The sequence below is a fragment of the Thermobia domestica genome, chromosome 7 (genome assembly GCF_964235325.1).
Source record: "Thermobia domestica chromosome 7, izTheDome1.hap1.1, whole genome shotgun sequence".
Taxonomy (NCBI): domain Eukaryota; kingdom Metazoa; phylum Arthropoda; class Insecta; order Zygentoma; family Lepismatidae; genus Thermobia; species Thermobia domestica.
In genome coordinates this window covers 172,863,564-172,891,201 of record NC_137460.1, presented here as the reverse complement: position 1 = coordinate 172,891,201, position 27,638 = coordinate 172,863,564, and positions in this window count along the sequence as shown.

Sequence of the window (27,638 nt, the reverse complement as noted above, 5' to 3'; positions counted from 1 at the left end):
CTAATCAATTGCAAATATCTTGAATTCAGTTTTCAATCGTAAATCTTACTACGGCATATCCGTTCCTTCATTTTATTCTTAAATATGTCAGTAATTAACATCAGCAAGTCTGATTCATCTTAGAAACACTCACTTCGCTACTTTCCATAAACAAATATCTTACAATGTACGACTATTTAGTTGTTTCATTTCATTGTTAAATATGACCTTAAGTAATGTTCAACAATAGCATGCTTGACCTTCCAATCCCTTCTTTCGCACTACTGAATAAACACATATTTTAATTGTATATATATGACATTTTACGGCTATTCCGCTATTAATTTTCTTTATTAAATATGTAAGTAACGAACGATCCACTAAGTTCACGTTCCGGAACCTTTTCCCCTTTTACTGAATGGACTCACCAATTGTAAATATCTGACAATTTATAACAATTTTTTTTTCATTTTATTGCTAAATACGTCAGTTAGTAAAAATCAGCAAGTGTCTACTTCGGCTGCCGAAAATTCCTTTGGCCTCATATATTTTAATCGCAATTCATTTGTAAATATTCAGATTATTAGAGATTCAATTTCAAGAAATTAGAAGAGAGCCAGGTAAGAAAGAAATACCAGATTGAAGTTTCGAATACATTCTCGGCTTTGCAAGATTCGGAGTTCGCTAGTGTCGAGGATACCTGGACTGAAATTCCAGACAACGTACCATTTCAGCAAAGGAAAAATTGGGACACGCGGAAACACGTAGGAAAAAACCATGGTTTGAGTAGGAATGCATAAAAGTAGCAGAGAAGAAAAATATTCAACATTACGCTAGCTAAAAAATCCGAATGAAATAACTACACAAATATTTGCAGATATATTGCGGGAGACTTCCAAAACTTTTAGAACAAAGAAACGCGATTTTCTGAAAGTTCAAATTAAGGAACTTGAAGATAATAGTGATAATGAAAACGTACACGACATGTATAAAGGAATCAACGAATTTAAGAAAGGCTAATGTCCTCGTGCTTATATATTAATATGACGGTACAGTTCTCACTGACACGGATAGCATCTTAAATAGAGGGAAAGATTTCTTTGACGATTAGTTTCAGACAACCAAATCTAGTGTGCGTGAAGAAAAGGAGATACACACCGCAGAATCATATATTCCACAACCCAAACGAATAGAAGTAGGAACCGCTACAAAAAAATTAAAGAAACACAAATCTCTGGATCTAGATGAAATTCTGGCTGAGTTAATTTTAGATGGAGGCGAAAAATTTTCGAAAGGGACACACAAACTCATTCTCCTTATCTGGAACAAAAAGAATCGCCACAAGAGTTGAAAGAGTCAATAATTGTTCCAATTCACAAGACGACAAAACTAACTGTAATAATTATCGAGGCATTTCTCTTGTGTCAATATCCTATAAAATGTCTTCAAACATTTTATTAGCAACACTGACCCCTTTCGCAGATGAAATTATTCGAGATTATCAGTACGGATTTAGACGAAATCGAAAAATGAAATGAAATCTTTGAGTTTTACGTCCCACGGATGTGCCGGTTACGCTAAAGGAGACGGTGATGATGAGAGATGAGTGAAATGGTGGAATGAAGAAAGTGGGAGGAAACGGGAGATCCCCGAGAAACCCCACGAGCACGGTGTTTGTCCACCACAAAGTTCACCTGGCGGGGGCTGGGATCCAAGCCGGGACCCCAAGCACTACAGGTAAACACTTTACCACTGAGACACCGCGCCCCCTTATACGAAATAGATCAACTTCAACTATCGACCAAATATTTACTATTAGCCAACTGCTCCAAAGAGGTGGAAATACAATACCACGGTACAAAGTTATTTATTGATTTTAGATAGGCGTACCACTCGGTTAGGAGTGAAACCTTATACAACGTTCTTACAGAACTAGGAATACCGAAAAAGCTAATTAGATTAGTTAAGATATGTTTAAATGAATCCTAAAGTAAGGTCCGGGTAGGAAAATTTTCGTCCGCGAGTTTTTACGTCGAAAATGGCCTGAAACAAGATGTGTTGTCCCAATTATTATTTAACTTCGTTTTCAAATACGCTATAAGGAGAATCAAAGATAGCAACCAGGGCCTAAAGTTAAACGGTATTCACCAGTCTATGGCATATTCTGATGTAAATTTAATAGGTGACGATAGGAGCACAATAGAAAGAAATGCAGAGATCTTATTAAAGGCTTGCAAGTACATGGGTTTAGAAGTAAATGCCGAATACAGAAAAAACTAAATACATGGAAGTGCGTCGGTACCGGAATCCAGCAAATTAGGCATGCGTTAAAATATTGAAAATACTTATGATAAAGTGGATAGTTTCAAATATCTAAAATCAATATTAACAGAAGAAAATCATAGTCACGGGTAAATTAAATGTCGACCAAAAGCAGGGAATTCGTGTATCTATTCGGTTCAAAATCTCTTGTCGTCGTGAATTCTGTCGAGGAATTTGAAGCTTACAAAACGATAATCATGATTTTTTTTTGTATGGCTGCGAAAAATGGTCACACTCTGAGGAAAAAACATAGACTGAAAGTATTTGAGAACAAGATCCTGTTACAAATATTCGGATCGAGAGGAACGGGAATTCGGAATGGTGGATACTTCATAACGAGGAACTTCAAATTTGTATGATTTACCCAACATTATGAGAGTCGTCAAGTCTAGGAGGCTTAGATGGGCGGGTCATGTAGCTAGAATGGAAAAAAGTAGAAACGCTTTCAAAGTCTTGACTCGAAGACCAATCGTAAAACGACCATTAGGAAGACCTAGGCGCACATGGGAGGATAATATTAAAATGGATGTCGCAGTGATTGGAATAAAAAGTAGAAACTGGATGCAGTTAGCTACGGATAGAAGACAGTGGAGAGCTTTTATGAACACGGCATTGAACCTCCTGGTCCGTAGGACATAGTGTTAGTTAGCTAATTAGTTAGCTAGTTAGTTAGTTAGCTATCTGTCATTTTACGACAATTCAGTTATTACGTTATATTCTAAAATATGTAATTAACTAACGATCTACTGAAGAATGCGTCATGTTCCCGACAGTCTTTTCGCCTTACTGAAAGAAGCCGTTTACCAAATGTAAATATCACACCATTTACGACATTTGCATTCTTTAATTTTCTTCTTATATATGTCACTAACTAACAGTGGCGTATTTAGGGGGGTGGCTTCCGGGCTTAAGCCCCCCCGAAATCTTACTTAGTATAGTAAAGTAAATGAAATACCTTGCAGAATTTTCACATTTCCAGGCAAAGCTCCCCCCCCCGAAAGTTAGCAAAGCCCCTCCCGAAACAAATTCGTAAATACGCCACTGTTAACTAACGACAAGCAAACCTCTCATTCAGCTATCAGACACGCTTTCGCCCTGCAGATTGGACTCAATTTTCAATTATTATATCTGACAATTTAAAAGAAATTCCTTCTTTCGTTTTATTCTTAAATATGTCTTCTCCCAGTGATCAGCGACTTTATGCATCAGCTTCTAATTACGCATTCAGTCCTACTAAATGCGTCACATAAAATTGTAAATACAGTGAAACCTGTCAACTTGGCCACCTCTCTAAGTTGGCCACCGGCTTATCTTGGCCTGGTTAGTCTTCAACGTGCATTTTCCAATAAGACTTTTCTTACTTACTACTGTATAAGTTGGCCATCTGTCTATCTTGGAAGTTGGCCACACTGAAGCAATGTTTACCCTATGATGATAATGATAAATTTACCGGCGTATCTTCTCCACGAAAAAAATAGTTTTTTGTTATATTTCCCATATGAGAGGCAGATGGTCTGTTTTTATGACTGGACATAAAGACGCATAGATTCACAAGATTTTTTCTTGGAGGTCAATGGCCAGAACAGTACCCTCATACAAGGGTGGTGAAGGAAGGTGTGAATAAGAAAAAGCACGTACAGAAATTCAGGATATGGTTGTACGTATTTGTTCATTCTGTCTGTTTTGGTAAAACCGTTAGCTATATCGGCTCCCTTCATCAGTGGGAAACTTTACTAATTCCGGAAATTTCTCAAGGTTAAAGCTCAATTGGCATTTATTGGCACCTGACTGCATGTCAAAAGGTAGCCGAGGTTTTGAAACATGGATTCCTTCATGATTTTCTCAAAACATCTTTTGCTCCGAGGGAAAATCTTTTTGCTCATTAACAGGAGGTAGTTAACTACAATATTAGAATGTGCATATCTGCCAAAAAGAATAAAATAAGTACATCTAGAATGAACCACCATTCAGTAAAAACTGAAAAGAAGTCTTGTAAATTGCATGTGAATTTGTCAATTTTTAACTTAGCTTTTTGTTTTCAATCTGAATAACTTATAAGTAGACCTCACTACTTCGCCGTTACGTTAGCAAAAGGAAACAACTACTGTCCTAGAGTAGGGTTGAATTTAAGATATTGACAATAAGTTTGGCTGATAATGAGCACTAGAAATATGGGAAAACGAAATAGAACACGAACCTGGAAACCGGGCCGGGCACATTTCGGGCAGAGCCGCGCCGAAACGGATCGGGCAGAAACGGGCCGAGCATAAACCGGGCCGGCCCGACTCGGCCCGAACACTGTAAAACACGGATCGGAAACTAATGTTGGCAGCCTGTGTTAATCGTAATGTGTGTGGGAAATTAACTCTTTATTCAAGACTGTAAAGTACTGTACTTCTACTACTCTTATTATTACTACTACTGCTATTGCTATAATTATAATAATAATAATAATAATAATAATAATATTAATTATTATTATTATTATTATTATTATTATTATTATTATTATTATTATTGTTGTTGTTGTTGTTATTATTACTATTATTATTATTATTATTACTACTACTACTTCTACTACTACAACTGCTACGACTTCGCGTCAGAGTTGACATGTCTGGTGGTACATACTTTACAATCTAAGTACAGAAAAAAATCAAAGAAATACTATTTATTATGGCCAGTCTGCGTAGTACAGATGCTTGATGAGGGGCAATGGTGGCTCAGTAGGTAAAGCACTCACATCTGGTGCTAGAGGTCGTCGGATCGATCCCTCCTCGTGTTATGTGAGCTTTGTGGTGGACAAACATCGTGAGCGTGGGAGTTTTTGGAATAGCCCGTTTTCGTCCACTGTCTTCATTCCACCAATTCATCCATCATCAATCCGGTTTTGAGCCGTAATTGCTTTAAGAACATATGAGAAAGTCAAGTCCTTGACCTACTAATTAGAATTTTTTCCGCTACCATTAGACCACGGAGGCTGAAAGCATGAACTGGCGTGTTCATAAGCTTAGCGCAATTTATAGTAATGTTCAATTAGCACGGCAGATTCCAAATCATATTACATGTTCTTGTATTCTTTATAATTCGATGCTACAATAATAATAACAAAAAACAATGATGAAATAAATCACCCAGACCCCAGGATCGATGAAGTGATCCTGGAACGGTTCGTAAAAGGTAAATAACAGAGCTATATGACGGAATTCGAAGCAGTAAATAGAAACAAAATCCACACATATCATTGTTGAACGAAAAATACCTCAAAAGTCCCCTGAATGAAAAATGTATAGATATCAGCTATCAAAAATGCCTCTTAACATCACATATAATTGAAGGGATAGTGTATATTAAGAAAATGAAAATACAATGATTCCTAAGAAACCAATAGTGCAAAATGAACATCGCTTTACTGTATGTCCTTGTACGCATCGAATAGCACGGAAAGAGAGTTAACAGTTTCAGGCTTTAGAGCATTTCTCCGTTCCTGGGTACTAAAAGCTCTATCAGTAGACGCACTAGAAGCACGGATGACGAGATACTGACGCACTAATTTACACAATTTTGGTAATGTTTGTTCTTGTTGCTTCCACCACTGCAGTATATCTAGTTCTCTTACACATGATGACATGTTGAGTTAGATGTCTACTTCATCATCAAATTCACCAGAGACTGAATGTCTATCTTCCCAATCCATTAGTTTATTCTTCTTGGTAGGTGGTTCCAAGTTATGCTAACTAGCCTAAAGGAGACGATGGTGATGAGAAATAAATGAAATAGTGGAATAAATAAAGTGGAAGGAAAAAGGAAAACGCCGCGAACCCCCCACACGGTGTTTGTCCACCACAAAGTCCACTTTTCAATAGCTCGGATCAAACCAGGGACCCCATACACCAGAGGTGAACGCTCAACCTCTGAGCCACCGTTCCAGGAACACCTAATCGACCCTGATGATTTGGTGATTTATTTGATCATTATATTTTGTTATATTTGTAGCATCATACTATAAACAATACATGAACATGTAACACCATTCGATATTTGCATTGCTAATTGAACATTACTACAAATTGCACTGATCATATGAGCACGCCAGTTCAAGGTTTTGCCCTCCGTGGTCCAATGGTAGCGTACCAAATTCTACTTACTAGGTCAAGTACTTGACTTTATCATACGTTCTTTAAGTAACAACGGCTCAGGCTGTATGGATGATGAGACGAATTGGTGGAAAGAAAACAGTGGGAGGAAGCGGGACCACCCCAGAAACTCCCACGCACACGATGTTTGTCCACAACAAAGCTCACATAGCATGAGTAGAGATTGATCCGACGACGTCTAGCACCAGATGTGAGTGTTTTTTCTACTGAGCCACTGTTCTCCCTCATAGATCAAGCATCGGTTCACATCTGTACTAAGAAGGTAAATTTGGTACCACCAGATATGTCAACTCTGACGCGAAGTCGTAGCACTTGTTGTAGTATTAGCAGCGGTCATGGTAGTAGTAAGTAGAAGTAGTAATAGAAATAGTATTACCAGTATATCGCAGTCTTGAATAAAGAGTCAGTTTCCCAAACACATTACGATTAACATAGGCTGACAGTAAGACCGTACAAACACGGCAAAATTAGAGGACATCAAAAAACAAATAGGCTGACAACATTAATTTCCAAACCGTTTCTCAAAGTATCCGCGCCGGTTAGCGCCCGGTCCAGTTGGTGTTACTTGAAACGGGTCGGGCCGGGCCGGGCCGGGCACGGGGCCGAACCGGGCGCGCCCGGCCCATGCGGGCTCTGTTCACAACTATGAAAGAAGTGTTGGAAGAAGTAGAATACTCTTGCTGATCGTTAGTTGCCGAAATATTTATGAATAAAATAAAAGAATACTACAATTGTCGAACTTGTCGTGTATTTACCATCGAGAAGCGAGCCTAATCAGTAAGGCTAAAGGAGTGTTGGAAACTGAAAGAGAGTCTTGCTTATGGTTAGTTGCGGACGTATTTAAGATTGAAATAAATGAACGTAATTGTCGTACATTGTCAGAGATTAACAATTGCATCCCATGTATACAGTGTAGCTAAACGATTGTTTGTAACAGTTATCAAGCTCATGCTAATCGTTCTTTTGTGACATTTTTAAGAATAAAATGAAATAATGCAATTGTCGTAAATTGTCATTTATTTACAACAGATAAGCATGTGTATTAATTATGGCGAAATGAGTGTTCGCCAAACTAAAGTAGTCTCTTATTGTTTGGTGCTTGAAATCCTATTTAAGAAGAGAACGTAAGAATGGAATTCTCTTAAATTGTCAGATAATTAACATTGAAAAGTGAGTCTATTCATTAATGTGATAGGTGGATTTAGAAGATAAAGCAAAGTCTTGCTCATCGTTATTTAGCGACATATATTAGAATAATATGAAATAAAAAAATTGTAGTAAACTCTTAGATATTTACATTTGAATAGGAGTTCTTTCTGTAGGCTGAGATTATCGTTAGTAAATTGGTCCTTTGAGAATCATGTGAAAGAAGGGAATTGACGTAATTTGTCTGTCATTTACAATGCAAAAACGAGTCTCTTCAGTAAGGTGAAATATGTGTTTTCATATATGAAGCAGACTATTCATGTTCTTTAGTTACAGAACTTTTTTAGATAAATTCAAGTAATGGAATTGTCCAAATTAAACATATCAATTGACAAATTTAAGAATATAATGAAACAACGGATTTTTCGCTATTTAATATATTTATATTTGGAAAGTGAGTGTTTCAAAGGAGAACCATATCTTGCTGATCATTAATTATTGGCATATTTAAGAATGAAAATAAAGAATATTGTTATAAATAGTCAGATATTTTGAAATGAAAAGTGATTGCATTCAGTTGGGCAAAATGACCGTTTAAAAGACTAACCAGACTGATGCTAATCGTTAGTACTGACATACTTATGAATAAATTGAAAGAAGGGAATTAATTTAATAGATAGTTACAATTGAAAGACAAGTCTATTCTGTAAGACGGAAGGAGTGATTAGAAGACAGTAGAGTCTTGCTGATGATTGGTTCAGGACATATGAGTATAAAATGTAAAAACGAAATGGTCCTATTCATACAGTTGAAAAGTGAATCCTTTCAGTACAACGAAATGAGTTTTTGGAAGGTTAAGCAGACTCCTGTTGAAACTTAGTTACAGACATATTTCAGTTTAAAAAGGCAGACAAATGTCAGATATTTAAATTTGAAAAGTGATTCTTTTAGCAGGCCGAAAGGCGTGTTTGGAAGCTGAAGGCGACTTTCGCTCATCTCTAGTTCGTAAATATTTAAGAATAAAATATAAGAACGGAATTATCATATATTGTAAGATTTTTTCAAATGAAAATGATTCCATTCAGTAAAAATGAGTGTTTGCAGGCTGAAGTAGACTCTTGCTAATCTTTAGTTACTGAAATGTTTAGGAATAAAATGAAAGAAGGGAATAGTTGTAAATTGTCACATACACACAATTAAAAAGTGAGTCCATTCAGTATGGCAAAAGGAATACTTGCAAGATGACGCACAATGTTTCCGATCCCTAGTTAAAGGCATACTTGAAAAAAAATGACGAAAATTCATGATAATTGTAAGATTTAAAGGATATTTAAAACGGAGTCCACTTGGCAGGGCGAAACGAATGTCTGATACCTAGAATAGGGTCTTGCAAGATGACGCAGAATGTTTCCGATCCCTAGCTAAAGGCATTGTCAGATATTTACAATTGCAAAGTGAGTCCATAGAATAGGGCGATGGAATTGTTGGAAGAGTAAGCAAACTCATGCTGTTTATTTCCGACATGATTAATAAATAAATGAAAGAGCGTTATAGTCGAAAATTGTCTTATATTTATAACTAAATTGACATTCTATTTAATATGGGGAAAGGAGTGTTTGGAAGCTAAATCAGTCCTTTGCTCATCGTTATTTTCCTACATAATTAAGTATAAATTTAAATAACGGAAGGGCAAAAACAGTTTAGTAGAATCTCAATATCGTTTCTTACATACACATTAAAATACGAAGAGAAAAACCGTAATTGTATATTTTTTGTCATATCAAATTGAGAAACGAGCCTACTGAGTAGGGCGAAATGTTTGATTTGGTATATAAGGGAGATTCTTGATGATTGTTAGTTACTGCTAAATTTTGGAATTAAATAAGTGAGCGGAACAGACTAAACTTATCAAATATTTAGAATTAAAAGGTTAATCATTGAGAAAAACGAAAGACTTGTCTTGGAATATAAAGCATTCTCTTGATAATCGTTACTTACTGAACTATTTTTTAACAATTTAAAATAATGGAATTCTAGATAAGGTTAGAATTTTACAATCAAAAGTGATTAAACTCTGCAGCCCGATAGTTGAGTTTGGCATCTGAGGCTGAGTATAGCTTGTCGTTTGTAACTGACATACTTAAGAATAAAATATAAGAACGTAATTGTAGGAATTCGTCAGATATTTACAATTGGTAAATGAGTCCATTCAGTAAGGTTATGAGAGTCTTAAAGATGTAGCACGCTGTTGATCGTTTGTTACTAACATATTTAAGAAGAAAGTGATATAAAGGAATTGTCGTAATATGTGAAATATTTACAGTTGAAATGTGTCTTCAGTAGGGCGAGAGGCGTGTTAGGGTGCTGTAGGACACTCTTGCTGATTAGTAGTTGTTGATATAACAAAGAATGGAATGAAATAACAATATTGTCGAAAATTATCAAATATTTAGACTTAAATAGTGAGTGCATTTACTAGGCCGAAAGGAGCGTTTGGAAGATAAGCAGTCTCTTGCTGGTCGTTAGTTACTGACATATTTAAGAATAAAATGTGAGAAGGGAATACATGTAAATTGGCAAATATTTACAATTTGAAAATGAGGCCACTCAGGAAGTCGAAAAAAGTTTTTGCAAGCACAAGTAGACTCTTACTAGCGGTAGTTGTCGACATATTTAAGAATTAAATAAAAGAACGGAATTGACGTAAATTCTGAGTTATTTGTTATTGAAAATTGAAGCAATACAGTATGGCAAAGCTGACTCTTGGAAATTGTTACTTAGTGAAATTTTTAAGAATAAAGTGAATGAAACAATTTTTCAACATTTCCAATTGAAAGAATAAAGTGATATAGCAGAATAGTCGCACGTTATAACATATTGGTATATAGAAAGAGACAAAGGATTGTTTCAAAGATTAAGCAGACTCTTGCTGATCGTTAAGTACTGACATATTTAATTTTAAAGTGAAAGAGTGGAATTGTACACTTGTTCAGGTACTTTCATTTGAAAAGCCAGTCTTATTAAAGAGACGATATGAGTGTTTGGAAGTTTAAGCAGTCTTTTGCGTTAGGTTAATTGAAAAATCATTAAAATAAATTTACAATGGAATTGTCGTAAATTGTCAGATATTTACAATTGAAAAGCGATTCCATTCAGTAGAACTAAAGGAGTCTTGGAAGAATGAGAAGACCCTTGATCCTTAGTTACTGACGTATTTAAGTGAAAAAAAAGCGAACGGATATCTGGTATATTGTCAGACCGATAGTATATAGTGAGATATTTACATTGGAAAAGTGAGTCTATTTAGCAGGCCGAAATGAGCGTTTAGTAGTGGAAGGAGACTCTCGATGGTCGTTAGTTAATTATTTATTTAAGAATCAAACTAAATAACGGAAATGTTATAGATTGTCAGATATTTCCAATTGCCAATTCTCTCCATTCAGTAAAGCGAAAAGTGTGTTTGGAGAATTAAGCAAGCTCTTCTTGGTCGCTAGTAACTGACACATTAAAGAATAAAATACAAGAACAGAATTATCGTACTTTCGAACAGGAATTTTCGGCAGCCGAAGTGGACACTTCGTGATTTTTACTAACTGACATATTTAGGAATAAAATGAAACAAAGAATTTGTCATAAATTGTCAGATATTACAATAGGTGAGTCCATTCAGTAAGTTGTGAAAAAGATTCCGGAACGTGAACTGTTTAGTAGATCGATCGTTACTTATATAATTAATAAACAAAATTAAATAGCGGAGTTGTTGTAAAATGTCAGATATATACAATTGAAATATGAGTTTATTCAGTAGTGCGAAAGGAGTGATTGGAAGGTCAAGCAAGCTATTGTGAACGTTAGTTAGGGTCATATTTAAGAATGAAATGAAACAACTTAATAGTCGTATATTGAAAGATATTTGTTTACGGAAAGTAGCGAAGTGAGTGTTTCTAAAATGAATCAGACTTGCTGATCGTTAATTACTGGCATATTTAAGATTAAAATGAAGGAACGGAATTGCCGTAGTAAGATTTACTATTGAAAAGTGAATTCAAGATATTTGCAATTGATTAATGAATTCACTTAGTAGAACCAAAGGAGTGTTTGGAAGATGATAGATACTCGTGTTTATTCTTGGTTACCATCCTATTTAAGTTTAAAATAAAAGAACGGATTTGTCATTTTTTTATCAGTATTTACATTTGAAGACTGAGTCTATCTAGCAGAGCAAAAGGAGTGTTGGGAGGATTAAGAAAATTAGTCGTTTATCGTTAGTTCATTATATTTTGAAGAATAAAATTAAACAACGGAATCATTGTAATCTGTTAAATATTCACCATTGAAATGTGTCTATTCGGTAGAACAAAAACGAGCGTTTAGAAGTTGGAGTAGACTCTTCCTAACCCGTCGTTGTCAACATGTTTTGAATCGATTGAAATAAAGGAATCGTCGTAAATTTTCATATATTTACAATACAATTGTGAGTCCATACAGTATGGGGACGGGTGTGTTTCAATGAAGGTGCAGACACTAGCTAATCGTTAGTTAATATATTTTTAAGAATAAAATGACAGAACAGAACGGTCGTAATTTGTCTCACATTACCAATTGAAAAGTGATTCCATTCAATAATGCGAAAGGAGATTCTAGAGAAGCCGAAAAACTCTTGGTGATCTTAGTTACTTTGATATTGGGAAATAAAATGAAAGAAGAAAAAACGGAAAAGTTATAAATTGTCTGATATTTTGTAATGAATAGAGATTCAATTCAGTGGGGCAGAAGCAGCGGTTTGGTTGACCCTATGTAATCGCCAGTTAGTGACGCATGTACGTTTGAAATAGAAGAACGTAACTGTCGTACATTTTGATATATTTCCATTGGAAATGTGTCTATTTGTAATATCGAAAGTACGGTTTGGAAATTGAAGCAGACTTCTGCAGTTCGTTAATTGAAGACATATTTAAGAATACAATGAAATAACGGCAATGTCGTAATATGTCAAAAATTTACAATTGCAACGCAAGGCCGTTCTGTAGGGGGGGAAAGCATGTGTTGGAAGAATAAGCAAACTCGTGCCGATGAATTGTTTGCTACATGTTTAAGAATAAGATGAGAGAACGGATTGTCATGAATTTTGATATATTTACAACTGAAAAGTATGTCTATTCAATATGGCAGAAGGAGTGTTTCGAAACTCTACTAATCCGTTGTTGATCGTTGGTTGAAATCAAAATTAGGATTTAAAAAAAGAATGGAATTGTTTTGAATTCTCAAATATTTATCATTGGAAAGTGAATTTATTAATTACAGTAAGAGAAGTGTTAAGAAGATGAAGCAAACTATTGCTCAAGTTATTTTCTCGACAGATGTAAAAATAATATAAAATAAAGGAATGGTCGTGAATTGTTAGATATTTACTAATAAAAACTAGTTTATGTAGCAGGGCGCAACGTGTGTCTCGGTATATAACTCACGCTCTTGAGTGTTATTTACTGGACTTTTTTAGAATAAAATAGAACAATGGATCTCTCCTACAAGGCAGAAACTTCCAGATGTTTCTTCCTAACATATTGATTAATAAATTAAAAGAGCGGAATTCTCGTGAATTGTCAGGATTAAAAATTGAACGGCGAGTCGATTCAGTAAGCCCTATGGAGTGTTTGGAGTGAATCAAATTCGTGGTGATCGTTGGTTGACACATATTTAAGAATAATATCAAAAAAGGGAATTGTCGTAAATTGTCTGATACATACAGGTAAAAATTTGTCCTTTCGCTAGATCGAAAACAGTGTTTGGAAAATATAACAAATTTCTTGATCTTTATTTACCGACATAGAGAAGAATGAAATGAAATAATGGAATTTTCGTAAAATTCCAGATATATACAATTGAACAGTGAGTAAAGTCAGTAGGCTGATATTAGGGTATGGATGCTAAAGCAAAGTCTTGCTGCTCGTTAGTAACTGATTTATTTAATAATAAAATGAAAGAACTTATTATAGTAATTTGTCAGATCAGTGCTATTGGAAAGAGTAATGTTAAGGAGTGTCTAGAACATGAAGCAGGTTATTGATTGTTAGTTACTATCATATTTAAAAATAAGATTAAATAAAAAAATTGTCGCAACATGTGAGAAATATTAAAATGGAAATGTGAGTCTAGTTGGCGGGGCGATATAACTGTTTCGAAGCTGAAGTGGACTCTTACTGATCGGGCGTGCGGCGCAAAAAAAGAAATGATATGAAAGAACGGAATTGTGGTATATTATCAAATATTTAGACTGAATAATGAGTCCATTCTTGAAGGTGAAAGCAGTGTTTACAACATTAAGCAGAATTTTGCTGACCGTTACTTACTGACATATTTAAGAAGATAACGAAACAATGAAATTGTCTTATATTGTCATATAAATAACATTTAAAAGTGAGTCCATTCATTAATGTGGAAAGTGGATTTAGAAGATAAACTCTTGCTCATCGTTATTTGCCGACATATTTTAGAATAATATGAAATAACGGAATTGTAGTAAACTCTTAGATATAAACATTGAAAAGTAGTTCTTTTCTGTAGGGCTTAAGCAGAGCTCGGGAGATGAAATAGAATTAAATTATAGTTAATAAATTGAGCCTCTGTGTAAAGTCTTCGCTTCTTAAGTAAAGTGAGAAAAGGTAATTGTCTGTCATTTACAAAGGAAAAACGAGTCTCTTCATTAAGGCGAAATGTGCGTTTTGATATAGGAAGCAGACTTATTATGTTCTGAATTACAGAACTGTTTTACAAAAATTCAAGTAATGGAATTGTCCAAATGGTCAGATATTTGCAATTAAAAAGTGAGTATACACAGCGCGTCAAAAGAAGTGTTCGGAAGCTGGTCTTGCTGGTCGCTATCAAATGACATATTTAAGAATATAATGAAAGATCGGATTTGGCGTGATTATAATATTTTTTTTATTTTGAAAGTGGCAAAGTGAGTGTTTCAAAGGAGAAGCAGATCTTACTGATAATTAATTACTGACATATTTAAGAATAAAGAAAAAGAATATTGTCGTAAATCGTCAGATATTTTGAGATGAAAATTAATTGCATTCAGTTGGGCAAAATGACTGTTTGAAAGATTAAGCAGACAGTTGCTAATCTTTAGTTACTGACATACTTATCAATAAAATGAAAGAAGGAAATTATCTTTAATTGTTAGATAGTAACAATTGAAAATTAAAGTTTATTCAGTAAGGCGAAAGAGTGATTGGAAGACAGTAGCCTTGCTGACGATTGGTTCAGGACATTTCAGTATAAAATGTAAGAACGGAATTGTCGTAATCATATAGTTGGAAAGTGAACCTTTCAGTAGAACGAAATGAGCTTTCGGAAGGTTAAGCAGACTCCTGTTGAGTCTTAGTTACTGACATGTTTCAGTGTAAAATGATAATTTGTCAGATATTTAAATTTTAGAAGTGAGTATATTTAGCAGGCCGAAAGGCGTGTTAGGAAGCTGAAGGCGACATTCGCTCATATCTAGTTAATAAATATTTAAGAAAAAAATATAAGAACTAAAGTATCATAAATTGTCGGATACATTGAAATGAAAGATGATTTCTTTCAGTAGGACAAAATGAGTGTTTCCATGCTGAAGTAGACTCGTGCTGACTTTTAGTTACTGACATGTTTAGGAATAAAATGAAGAAAACGGAATTGGTTTAAATTGTCTGATGCATAAAATTCGTAAGTGAGTCCACTCAATAGGGCGAAGGATTGCTTACAAGATGACATAAGCTGCTTCCGATCCCTAGTTAAAGGCATACTTAAGAACAAAATGATGTAAATTCAGGATAATTGTTAGATATTTGCATTTAAAAAGATGCACACGCCAGGGCCAAGCCAGTGTCTGCTAACTAAAATAGAGTCTTGATGCTTGTCAGTATTTGGCAAATTTAAGAAGAAAATAAAGGACTGAATTGTAATTTGTCAGATATTTACAACTTGCGAGTGTAATCCCCAATACGAAAAGACTATCAGGAACACGACACAGGCTTTAGTAGATTATTAGCTACATATATATTTAAGATTAAAATTAATAACGGAATTGCAGTAAAATGTGACATTACAATTGAAAAGCGGCTCCATTCAGTAGGCGGAAAAGAGATTTAAAGACTAAGCATACTGTTACTAATGTTTAGTTACTGTCATATTTGTGGATAAAATGGAAGAACTGAATTATCCTAAATTGTCTAAATATTACAATTAAATAGTGAGTCTATTTAGTAGGGCGAAAGGACTGAATGTAAGCTGAAGTAAACTCTAGCTGACCTTTGAGTCACAGCTTATTTAAGAATAAATTGTAATAACAGAATTGTGTTAAATTTGATGTATTTAAATTGAAAAGCGACTCCATTCAGTAGAGGAAAAGAATTTTAGAAGACAAAGCAGACACTTACTGATGTTTATATATAGTCGTATTTTTGGATAAAATGGAAGATCGGAATTCCTGTAAATTGTGAGAGTAGTTGCGAGTAGTGAGCAGCGAGTCTATTCAGTAGGGCCTAAGGAGTCTTCAGCAGTGTTTTGCTGATCTTTGTTTCAAAGCTTATTAAAAACTGAAATGAAAGAACGGAATTGTCGTAAATTGTCAGATATTTACAATGGAAAGTTAAGCTATTCGAGTAGGGCGAAAGGTGTGTTTTGGCATATAAATCATACTCATGATGTTCGTTAGTTACTGAACAGAATTAGATAAAAAAAAATAATGCAATTATCGAAAATTTTAAGATATTTACAATTAAGAATTGAGTAAACACAGCGAGTCAAAAGGACTGTTTGGAAGTTATAGCAGAGTCCCGTTGGTCCTTAGTAATTAAGGTATTTAAGAATAAAATGAAGGAACAGCATTGTCGTAGATTTATGATATTTCAATTTTACAAGTTCCGAAGCGAAGCTACTGAGTGTTTCAAATATTAAGCAGAGTATTGCTGATCGTTTATTACTGACAATTTTTACAAATGAATATGAAATTACGGAATTGTAAAGCGTCAGATATTTTGAAATGAAAAATGATTCTATTCATTGGGAAAGCGAGCGTTTGGAAGGTGATGACATGCTGAACTTTAGTTACTTTCATATTTGTGAAAAAGATGAAAGAACGGATTTGGCTTAAATTGTCAGATAGTTACAATTGAAAAGCGAATCTATTCATAGGGCGAAAGGAGTGATTGGAAGGTCAAGCAGACTCTTCGTGATTGTTGGTTCAAGACTCGTTTAACAATAAAATAATAGAAAGGAATTTTTAGTAGATATTTAATATTGATAAGGGAATCCATTCAGTAGAACGAAAGGAGTGTTTCGAAGATTAAGCAGACTCCTGTTGATCCTTACAAGTGAAGGGAGGGAGATTATATATCGAAGTGGAAGACGGTTTATATAGTAATGGAAAACACTGACACCTACTACGAAAATGTAATACAAAGTTTCCGATTGCATATTCTACGAATTATATGCATACACAGGGCACGCCTAGAAATCGTAAACAGTGAGACAGATACAACAAGAGCTATACATATTCCTTATCGTTTCAACAGTACAATGGAACAAAGTAATTAGTGTTGTTCCAGGGTCACCCACAACGTCCCACACAGCGCCGAACTGAATAATTAGAAATGGTAAATGAATCAAGCATTTCGCCGGAAAGCTGTTGTAAAGGAAAAAAGACGGAACACGTTTCGACTCCCTAAAATACATTGTGCAAAATTGCGGGCGGTCAAGACATCAAAAAAGGTCATTGTAAAGGCTGTATGGTTCTCAAAAAACCTGAAACGGTAAGACTGATATCAAAACAGAAACTACGTGTGTCGTCGTATCACACGCACAATCAAAAGCACAATGATTCAAAGTAAAAACATTTGTTCCCGGGTAACCGCAAGTTCTCAGACGTGGTCTTCCTCAAAATTTTCTATGACAAGGGGAGTCAAGTACCATTTGTAGAGATGCTGTTGGGAAATTATACAACACAGAACAATTCTCGAGTTTCTAAAATTACCTTGTGCTAAATGGCTTCTTGTCAAAATGAGTACCTTCAATTTCATTCTCTGAGCGCATTGGCTTTCTATTTTGCAATCGGCACTTCTTGTCACTCTGAGACTTGCCCCTTTCCTGTTCCTGGTACAAAAATTGTTTCTTACAATCATTTTATACTTTATAATCCAGACAACGAGAATAAGTTCTATTATTGTACAGTTATGTCCAAAATTATTGTCGCATATTTTTAGAAATTACATAAATAGAAATAACTCTTTTTCTTGTAATTGAATATGTTACATTTCTTCTTGGAAATAAGCAGAAAATCAAAACACATTTTTCCGAAAAATATTTTAATAAAAAATTAAGAAATAAGCAAGTTATAATTAAAAAAAGAAATCTCCGAAACTTTCATCGTAAAATTCTAAGTTCAATTTTCGTAAACGTGGCAAACGCGCAGCGAAATTTACAAAGAGTAAGGGAATTTTATGCTTTGTCAGAAATAAAACGTAAATCTGTCATAAGGTTAGCTATTATACATGTGGTACAGCTCTAATAATCATCGCTATTAAGTATTTTACATTTAAACAAAGGACGAAATAGAAATAAGCTACAAAATGTGCGTAAAGATGAGGCATTTTGTCTTAGTGGGTTCAATACATTCGTCTGCCAAGATGCAGCCCTTGCCGTGCCTTTGTAGAGTAGTCGGTTAAAGCTTGCGGTTACTTTATTTTTCCACGATCATCACTTTGAATCCCAAACCCTACAGTAACGTTTTTTTAAGAGAAGCTTGATTCTGTGAACTCCTTAAGGAACAATGTTTTGTTCTAATAATGCTCCTTAGTAGTATAATGCTCTTCATTCTAGTATATTTGAATATTTCCAAATAACTTAGAATTATATCTTTAAAAACATAAAAATTGTGTAGAATTTTATAAAAAACGGAAGCTTCATAACCGAAATGAGAAACTTGCAAATAGTGGAATTTTAATTAACATATGACTAACCTTTCATAAAACAGTAATTAAATAAAACATTTACTCCGCATAGTTTCTGCAAGTAATATGTAGAAAGCAGACAGATATAATGAACGGAAACTATCAGATGTCGATTAATAATTAGTAGGGATAGTTCTAAAGCCTAGTAGAAAATTCTCTCTACTTGATGAAATAATAAACATTTTACAAAAATTATGGTATTTTTGCTGAATCAGAAATTTGTTTAGTAAATAAACAAATAAAATGCTATTACATAATTCAATCACCCTGACTCGATAGCTTGAAGAGAAACTGTATTGGCCGCGAACCTGTGTGGCCTAGCGTGTGCGCCTGTTTTTCGTATAGTCTCGGATTCGATTTTTGTTAGATCATTAAAACTTTACTTTAACCAGCATTTATTTTCGTTGATGATCCGTCTCCTTTAGCCTAAAAGACTTAACGTGGAACGTGAAACTAATTTTACATTAATGTTCATTTCATTTTTAAATGGAATTATAACAACACGATACTGCTTTCTCTTCTTACTAAATTTATATTAGCGTTTCTTGTTTCATGTGTGCGTCTGTGTGTCAAAACATTCCACTGAAAGATAACTGCAAGGCCTGTAAGCGCTTAATAATAACTGAAAAGATAAGTTATTTGATTTTAAGGGATTTTCAAAATTCAATGAAGCGAGCCAGTGAAATTTGTTGTGTAGAATGTACGGGGTTGGGGAACGGGGGTAATTCCCACAAGATTCTAATTAAATAGTCAAAGCAAGGAAGTAATTTAACTGTTTATAGTGAATTTTGAACATACGTAGTTAACACATGGATTGACAGGGATAGCTTTTATCATTCGCTGTTTTTATGGGGTGAGGAGAGGGGCTTAAATATTTCCCAAATAACATTTTCGTACACTTATCCTTCTCGTGTGGAGAATGGAAATTGTAATTAGTTGGTTGATAATTTTTAAACTGATGTGAGCAGTGGAAACGTGCTATGAAAATCCAGACGAATGCAACTATGTGTCTAATTATTTTTACATATTTCTTTTTAAACAATGGGTTTACAGTTATACTCAGTCAATAATTTTAAATTAATTGTTGATTCTATTCCATGATGTTTTAGAATATATTTAACTACTTTGCCAAGCTTATATTAGGGACCTATAGGCCCAATTTTTGGAAGATAGAAATCTGAAATATAATTATAAGTCACAATGCTTCAGCGAGATAACTTTTATATCTACCATTGTGATTCTCATTGTGGCTACTGCAAACCATCACGGATCACACAACAATCACTTTCTCACAATCCTATGAGCTCTAAGACTGATGGGTTGGATTGTTAGATGTTTAACGTAACTTGCAGCACCGAGACTACAAGACATGGGCCTACAGCCTAACGTGTCATCCCAAACCAGATAAATTCACACTGCAAATCGAACCCAGGTCTTCCGCACCGACACCAAGTCAGAGTGTATTTCCATTTTTTTATTTGCCGTTGCAACAATTATTTCTAAGTTCAAGATCAATTTGGAAATGTCTTCTTTAGCCTAAATGTCATAATCGTAAAATGTTACATTTCTTCTGGATCTGACGCGAACTTTTCCACTTGAGTCGAGCTTAGTTTTCATAAGTTCACTTCAATTCAAATATGCATTCTGAGAGGAGGAAGAAGGTCCAAACCAACCTTCACAATATTTTTCAAATAAAACTACTTTTCCCGTACAATGAACGAACATCTTTGCCATCAAAGAAATAAATATAGAAATTTTACGTTTTTCTCTGAAGCAATCAGATCCAGGTTAAAACGCAAGCGCGAAATCACCCTTGATATATAGACTAGAGCCTAATCTCTCCTAGCGATGGCCAAAATTTTTCACGATCCGGAATCCAGAAAATTTATTTTACGGAATCGGTGTTTACTTTCCGGATTTCAAAAAAATTTCGAGGTCGGAACAATTCCAAAATTTAGAAATATTCCGGCCTTCGGAAAAAATACAAAGTTCTTCCGACATCGGAATTTTACTGAAATTCGGAATTTTTCCGAATTCCGAACTTTTTCCAAAGTCGGAATTTTCCGAAATCTAGAATGTTTCTGATTTTACTTTCCGGATTCCGGGAAGTAAAAATTCTGAAATTGGCAATCGTAAATTCCCATTTCAGTTGTACTTATTTTACCGGTAAATTGTATAAATACATTAAATAGAATTTATTTTTACGGTTAATTGCGGAAGTATTTAAGATTGAAATAAATGAACGGAATGGTCGTGAATTGTCAGAGATTAGCAGTTGCAACCTAAGTATATGCATTATGGATAACGATTGTTTGGAACTGTAATCAAACTCATGCTAATCGTTTTTTTCTGACATTTTTATGAATAAAATAAAAAATAATGCAATTGTCGTAAATTGTCATATATTTACAACGGAAAAAGAAGTGTATTCATTATGGCGAAACGGGTGTATGCAATACTAAAGTATTCTCTTGTTGATTGTTGGTTGAAATCATATTTAAGAACAAAACGAAAGAATGGAATTGTCTTCAATTGTCAGATGATTAACATTGAAAAGTGAGTCCATTCATTAATGGGAAAGGTGGATTTAGAAGGTAAAGCAGTCTTGCTCATCCTTATTTGCCGACTTATTTTACAATAATATGAAATAACAGAACTGTAGTAAACTTTTAAATATTTACATTTAAAAAGTTGTTCTTTTCTGCATTGCTAAAGAAGAGTTATGGAGATAAAATATACTCAGATTATCGTTAAATAATTGAGCATTTGAGAATAAAGTGAATGAAGAGAATTGACGTAAATCGTCTGTCATTTACAATACAGAAACGAGTCTATTCAATAGGGCGAAACATTGTTTTGATATATGAAGCTGACTATTCATGTTCTTTTGGTACAGAACTTTATTACATACATCCAAGTAATGGAATTGTCCAAGTAGCCAGATATTTGCATTTAATAAGTGAGTAAACATTGCGGGTCGAAAGAAGTGTTTGGAAGCTGGTCTTGCTGGTCGTTATCAATTGACGTATTTAAGAAATAACGAAAGAACGGATTTGTCGTTATGTAAAATATTTATATTTGGAAAGTGGCTAAGTGAGTGTTTCAAAAAAGAAGGAGATTTTGCTGATCATTAGGAATAAAAATGATGAATATTGTCGTAAATCGTTAATTTTGAAATAAAAATTCATTGCTTTCTGTTGGGCAAAATAATTGATTGAAAGACTAAGCAGACAGTTGCTAATCGATAGTTGGTGACATAGTATTGAATAAAATGAAAGAAAGAAATTTTCTTAAATTGTTAGATAGTTACAATTGAAAATTAAGTATATTCAGTAAGGCGGAAGGAGTGATAGGAAGACAGTAGAGTCTTGCTGATGATTGGTTCAGGACATTTCAGTATAAAGTGTAAGAACGGAATTGTCATAAACATATAGTTGAAAAGTGAACCTTTCAGTAGAACGAAATGAGTTTTTCGAAGGTTAAACAGACTCCTGTAGAATCTTAGTTTCTAACATATTTCAGTTTAAAATGATGGACAATTGACAGATATAAAATTTGAAAAGTGATTCTTTTAGCAGGCCGAAAGGCGTGATTGGAAGCTGATGTCGACTTTCGCTCATTTTTAGTTAATTAAATATTTAAGGAAAAAAACTGTAAGAACGGAATTATCATAAATTGTCGAATACAATCAAATGAAAAATTATTCCAATCAGTAGGACAAAAGGAGTGTTTGCAGGCTGAAGTACAGTCTTGCTCATTTTAAGTTACTGATATATTTAGGAATAAAATGAAAGAACGGTATTTTTGTAAATTAGATACATACAATTCATAAGTGAGTCCATTCAGTAGGGCGAAAGGATTGCTTGCAAAATGACGCAGACTGTTTCCGATCCCAAGTTAAACGCATACTTAAGAATAAAATGACGGAAATTCATGATAATTGTAAGATAGCTCATCACTGGGAGAAGCCATTGAAGAACAAAATGAAAGAACGAATTCCTTTCAAATTGTCAGATATTATAATTGAAAATTAAGTGCAATCTACAGGGCAAAAGCGTGACTGATAGTTGAATGAGTGTCTGGCTTGTCGTTAGTAAGTGAAATATATAAGAAGAAAATTGGGAAACGCAAATGTCGTAATTGGTGTACTTATTTATTGGTGTATTTATTGGTGTAATTATTTACACTATGCAGAGGACTAGAATATATAGTATTGGTATTTGATGTTGAGTTATTCAAGAAATACAGAGGGACTACACTGCTTATATCAAAAGGAAAGGTGTGTAACTAACAATTCCATAATCGTTGTGGCGAAGCTTTCACAAGATGTATAGCTATTCAAAGGATGTTTGAAAAGAGGAAATCGAAACGCGATACGCGAATGAAAATTTGATTTAATCTTCTGAGTAAGACAGCACTGACACACCAAGAACATTAGTATATAGATTAGAGGGGAAGAGGAAGTCAGAATTACGAAATGTGATACGATATTCTTATCAAGACAATGCTACCATGATATCAGATTACTTTTTCATTCAAGAACTTGGATATAAAAATTTTCATCAAGAGATTTCTGAAATGAATGACGTTTTCTGCTGTATGAAATTTATGGCACTTAATAATCAAAGCAAACAGTAAGTTTATATGAAAAGATTATTTAAATAGCTCTCAGTTTTGTTGCCTTGCGATGACCAGTGTTACTAATTTGGTAATGAACACAGGACTGATTATACCGTGAATATTTTTCACCGTCTAAGTGGCTAAGGGAATATCTCAAAGGAACTTAAAATAGATTCTTTATTTGTCTCTTCGATCAGATCACCAGTCTCAGGACTAATGTAAAGCTGTTTTGGAGTTTAGAATATAATGGGTTGAATAGCAAGTTTTCCAGAATACATTCGGAGAAATGTTACTAATGATAGATTTGAACATACTGAATCCTACACAAATCTGTATATAAGCTCTAGTGAGCAGCAAGGACGCTAACTAAATGCATATTTGATAGCTTCTAGAGTTAACACACAGGAGACTTCGTTTAAGTAATTTAGCCGTAACAACACAACTCTTTAGATTAAACAGTTTCTATCAGGTAACGATCAAGAAAAACGAGAGAGTGTTATGAGTGCTAAGTAGATTTCTTCAGCAGGAAGCACTCTCGAATAGTATTGTAGTTGCATATGAACGGGAAATATAGCAATTGCTTTATTATCATCTTAAATTAATACTTACGATCTTACATATGGTATAACAACCTTTTTCAACCCCAAGGGCCTACCTAAAACAAACTGCTGTGCGGTCCCAAAGCTATAGGTCTGTGATACCCTCTTCTGATTAAACGGAGAAGTAAATCCACGGTTTTTAAAATTCTACGCCAATATATAATGTAAGTAGCTCTAAAAGCACTTATGCTTCGTTTCTATGTCCTAAGTACACAACACTAGATCCTGCGGCCTCCGGTTCGGTGTTGAATTTCTTTACTAGCCGTAAGCCAATAGGAATTAAGAATACATTTATTTATTCATTTATTTATTTAGCCTGTTTTGACTTACAATATGGAGAGTATCTCCTATAAGTTCTACAGTTGTCATGCATATAAATCAAATTGTAATTACAGCTTATTACACCATTAGAAGTACAAAATTATAATAAGCATCACATGTTAAATTTATTACATAATTACATCATATTCATACATCGTTATCATTTGCAAATTCCTGAACTGAATAATATGCTTTAGAAAGTAACAAAGTACGAATTTTGTTTTGAGTATTAAAATTTACCTCTTTATAATGTGACGGTAACATATTATAAAGTCTCGTACAACTTAAATAAGCATTGTTTCGGTACTTGGAGTAATTTTGTTGTACTACGTAAATGTCGTTTAATTGCCGCGTGTTGTATGCATGAATATCTCTTGTTTGTATAAACATCTGTTTGTTTTGTTTCACGAAGTGTATATATTTATATATGTATAGGCTTGGAAGGGTTAAAATTTTTTGTGATCTAAATATTTGTTTGCATGCGGCTGACCCCCAAAATATAATTCAAAAACTGAGGAGTGATTCGACTTTTGCATAGTATATCGATAATAAGCTATTTTGTGAAACTGTATCTCGTAACCTAAAGAACGAAAAACATAAAGTAGTCAATTTTTTATTTAATGTTTTAACATGGGTTTGCCAAGACAAATCATCATCGATGTAAACACCAAGTAATTTTGTTGCATTAGAATACTCAATTTGTTTTCCATTAATGTTCAGCGAAGGGAAGGATGGATTATTTCCTGGAAAACGAAAGTTAATGGCGACTGTTTTATCTGTATTTAGGAAAAGGTTATTTGCATTCAACCAAGTAACTATTTTGCTTATAACCTTTTCTGTCTTGACCAATATTAAATTTGGGTCTTGTTCAGTAATATCTATATTTATATATCATCAGCATATAACATGCATTTTGTCGGGTGTAAAGTTTTTATCAGATCATTATGTAAATTATGAATAGAGTAGGGTCTAAAATAGAGCCCTGAGGGACACCTCTGGTAATTTTTGTTTGTTTTGAGAAAAAAGTGCAGGATCGATTTGATTCAGCTTTTGTAATCAGTTTGGCAGCTATTTGTTAGGTAGGATGAAAACCACTGGATTGCTACGCCTCGTATGCCATATTGGGAATTTATTATCATAATATTGTGATCAATTTTTTCAAATGCCTTTGACAGATCGATGAATAAACCTATAACATAATTCTTATTATCGAGTGATTTCAGGACATCTGTAAGAAAATCAAATAAAGCGGTATCAATACTTTTATTCTTTTGAAATCCGTGCTGAAAAGTCGAGATAATATTATGATTTTATAAAAATTTGCTAAGACGTTTTGCCATGACTGACTGAAATATTTTTGAAAATGTCGATAGCACTGAAATAGGTCGATAATTTGTTACGACATTCTCATCACCCTTTTTAAAAGTTGGAAGAACCTTAGCATTTTTAAGTAGTGTGGGAAATATACCGTTTTCTAACGAGAAATATATAAGGTAAGAAAGTTGATATGTGATATGTTTCGCACATTTTTTAATTAAAATGGAAGGAATTTCATCCATACCTGAAGAACTGATGTTTGATAAAGATTTAATTATTCCTATTAACTCATCTGCAGAAACTGGATATAAGAACATAGACTTTGTGTTTATTTCTCCTTGATTTGGGAGTGATCAGTATTTTTCGTTTGATCAGCTGAATTCACAAAATGATCGTTAAATATATCAGCAATTTGCTGTGGATTGTTTATAACTTTACCATTTAGTTTAAGATATTCTACACTTTTAGGCCTGCAGGTGCCAAGAGTTTTATCAGTTATTTGCCACATTGCTTTAGTCTTATTTCGGGAATTTAAAATCAAGTTATTATTTTGCTTTAATTTTGCTGCCCTTATGACCTTCTTCTAGGTTTTCCTATACAGTTGTATGTATTTCTTTAAATCATTAGATTTAAAATTACCAGATTTAAGGATCTTATTAAATCTTATCAAATTGATACTGGATTTTCTAATTCCATTTGTAATCCAACTTTTATCAATGCGTTTCGAAATAATACGACTTTATAGGGGAAAAGCATTGTTAAAGTAATATAAAAATGTGTCCATAAAAGCTTTAACCTTTTCATCCATGGAACTATATTTATATATCTCCTCCCATGTTTCTTGACTTATTAAATAACACATATATTGAATATTCGACTCTGTAAAGGATCCCTTTAAGGCTGTATAGTTTTAGCCCAGGAAATCTAGAGCAATTATACCCTTAACCTGGGCAAAATTCCAATAGAAGCTTTTAAAACAGTTTTTCATTCAGGAATCATTACTGAATGACATATTCAAAATCCGACAAAATCGGACCACGGGAACACTCCCAAAAACGATTTTCAAAATGGCGGACCATGATTTAAAAGCCTTGCGTCTATCTTGCAATTTTTTCTGTATCTCTGTTTCCTGTAATCCGATTTTGACTATTGTTTTTTAAATCAAAGGTCATTTTACGTACTATATTTTTTATTAGGAGCACTGATGTCCTATATCGTACAGTTTATTGTGAAAAACCACATTTAATTTTAAAAATCATAATTTCTTACATTTACACCTTAAACAATTGTCTGTACCTCGGGTATCTGCAATCGGATTTACATGAAACATTTTTTAAATAAGTGATGTAAATGCTAAAGTTTTTAATAATATAACTTTCCTCCTATATTACAACGTTTCGTGTAAAAAACTTTAATTTACAATCAACGCATTTTTTATTTATTTATTTAATCATTTGATAAAGCTCAATAAATTAAAATATTATTGCCACTTCCTTGTGTTTTATATGTATGAGAATGCTAACAATGCAATTCATTTAAAATAGTATAACTCGTTTCTGCTTATCCTTTTGTATACATAAAGTAAAACTTTTAAACAATCCAGCTTTCGTTTGTACCCAATAGTATCCTAACTATATATAAAACTACATGAGCTGACATAAATTATTGAGCACTTCCTGTAGGGCTACAATGATTAAATTTGGCATGATTGTAGTTTTCCGGAACTAACCCACAGGAAAATTCTCAAAAGTGAATATTTTTAATTTTTAGGGGGTCTAAAGAGGGGATGAAAAATTTCCCCATGTTATTTAAATGGACCTTTTTTTGGACTTATAATCTCATGTTTTAGGTACTTAGAATTGGAATAGAAACTTGAAATTCGGTATGCTTACACATTTTCCTTAGCACTACCTAAGTAAATCAGTACAAGTAAAAAATTCCGACCTTAGAGTGGTTTTATAGGGAACTGAAAAATCTTTCCCATGTTATTTATATGGGACACCTTTTACACCCTCAAATTATTGAGCACTTCCTGCAGGGCTACAATGATTAAATTTGACATGATTATAGATTTTTGGGACAAACCCATAGGAAAATAGCCAAAAGTGAATATTTTTAATTTTTAGGGGGTCTAAAGAGGGGATGAAGAATTTCCCCATGTTATTTAAATGAGACTTTTT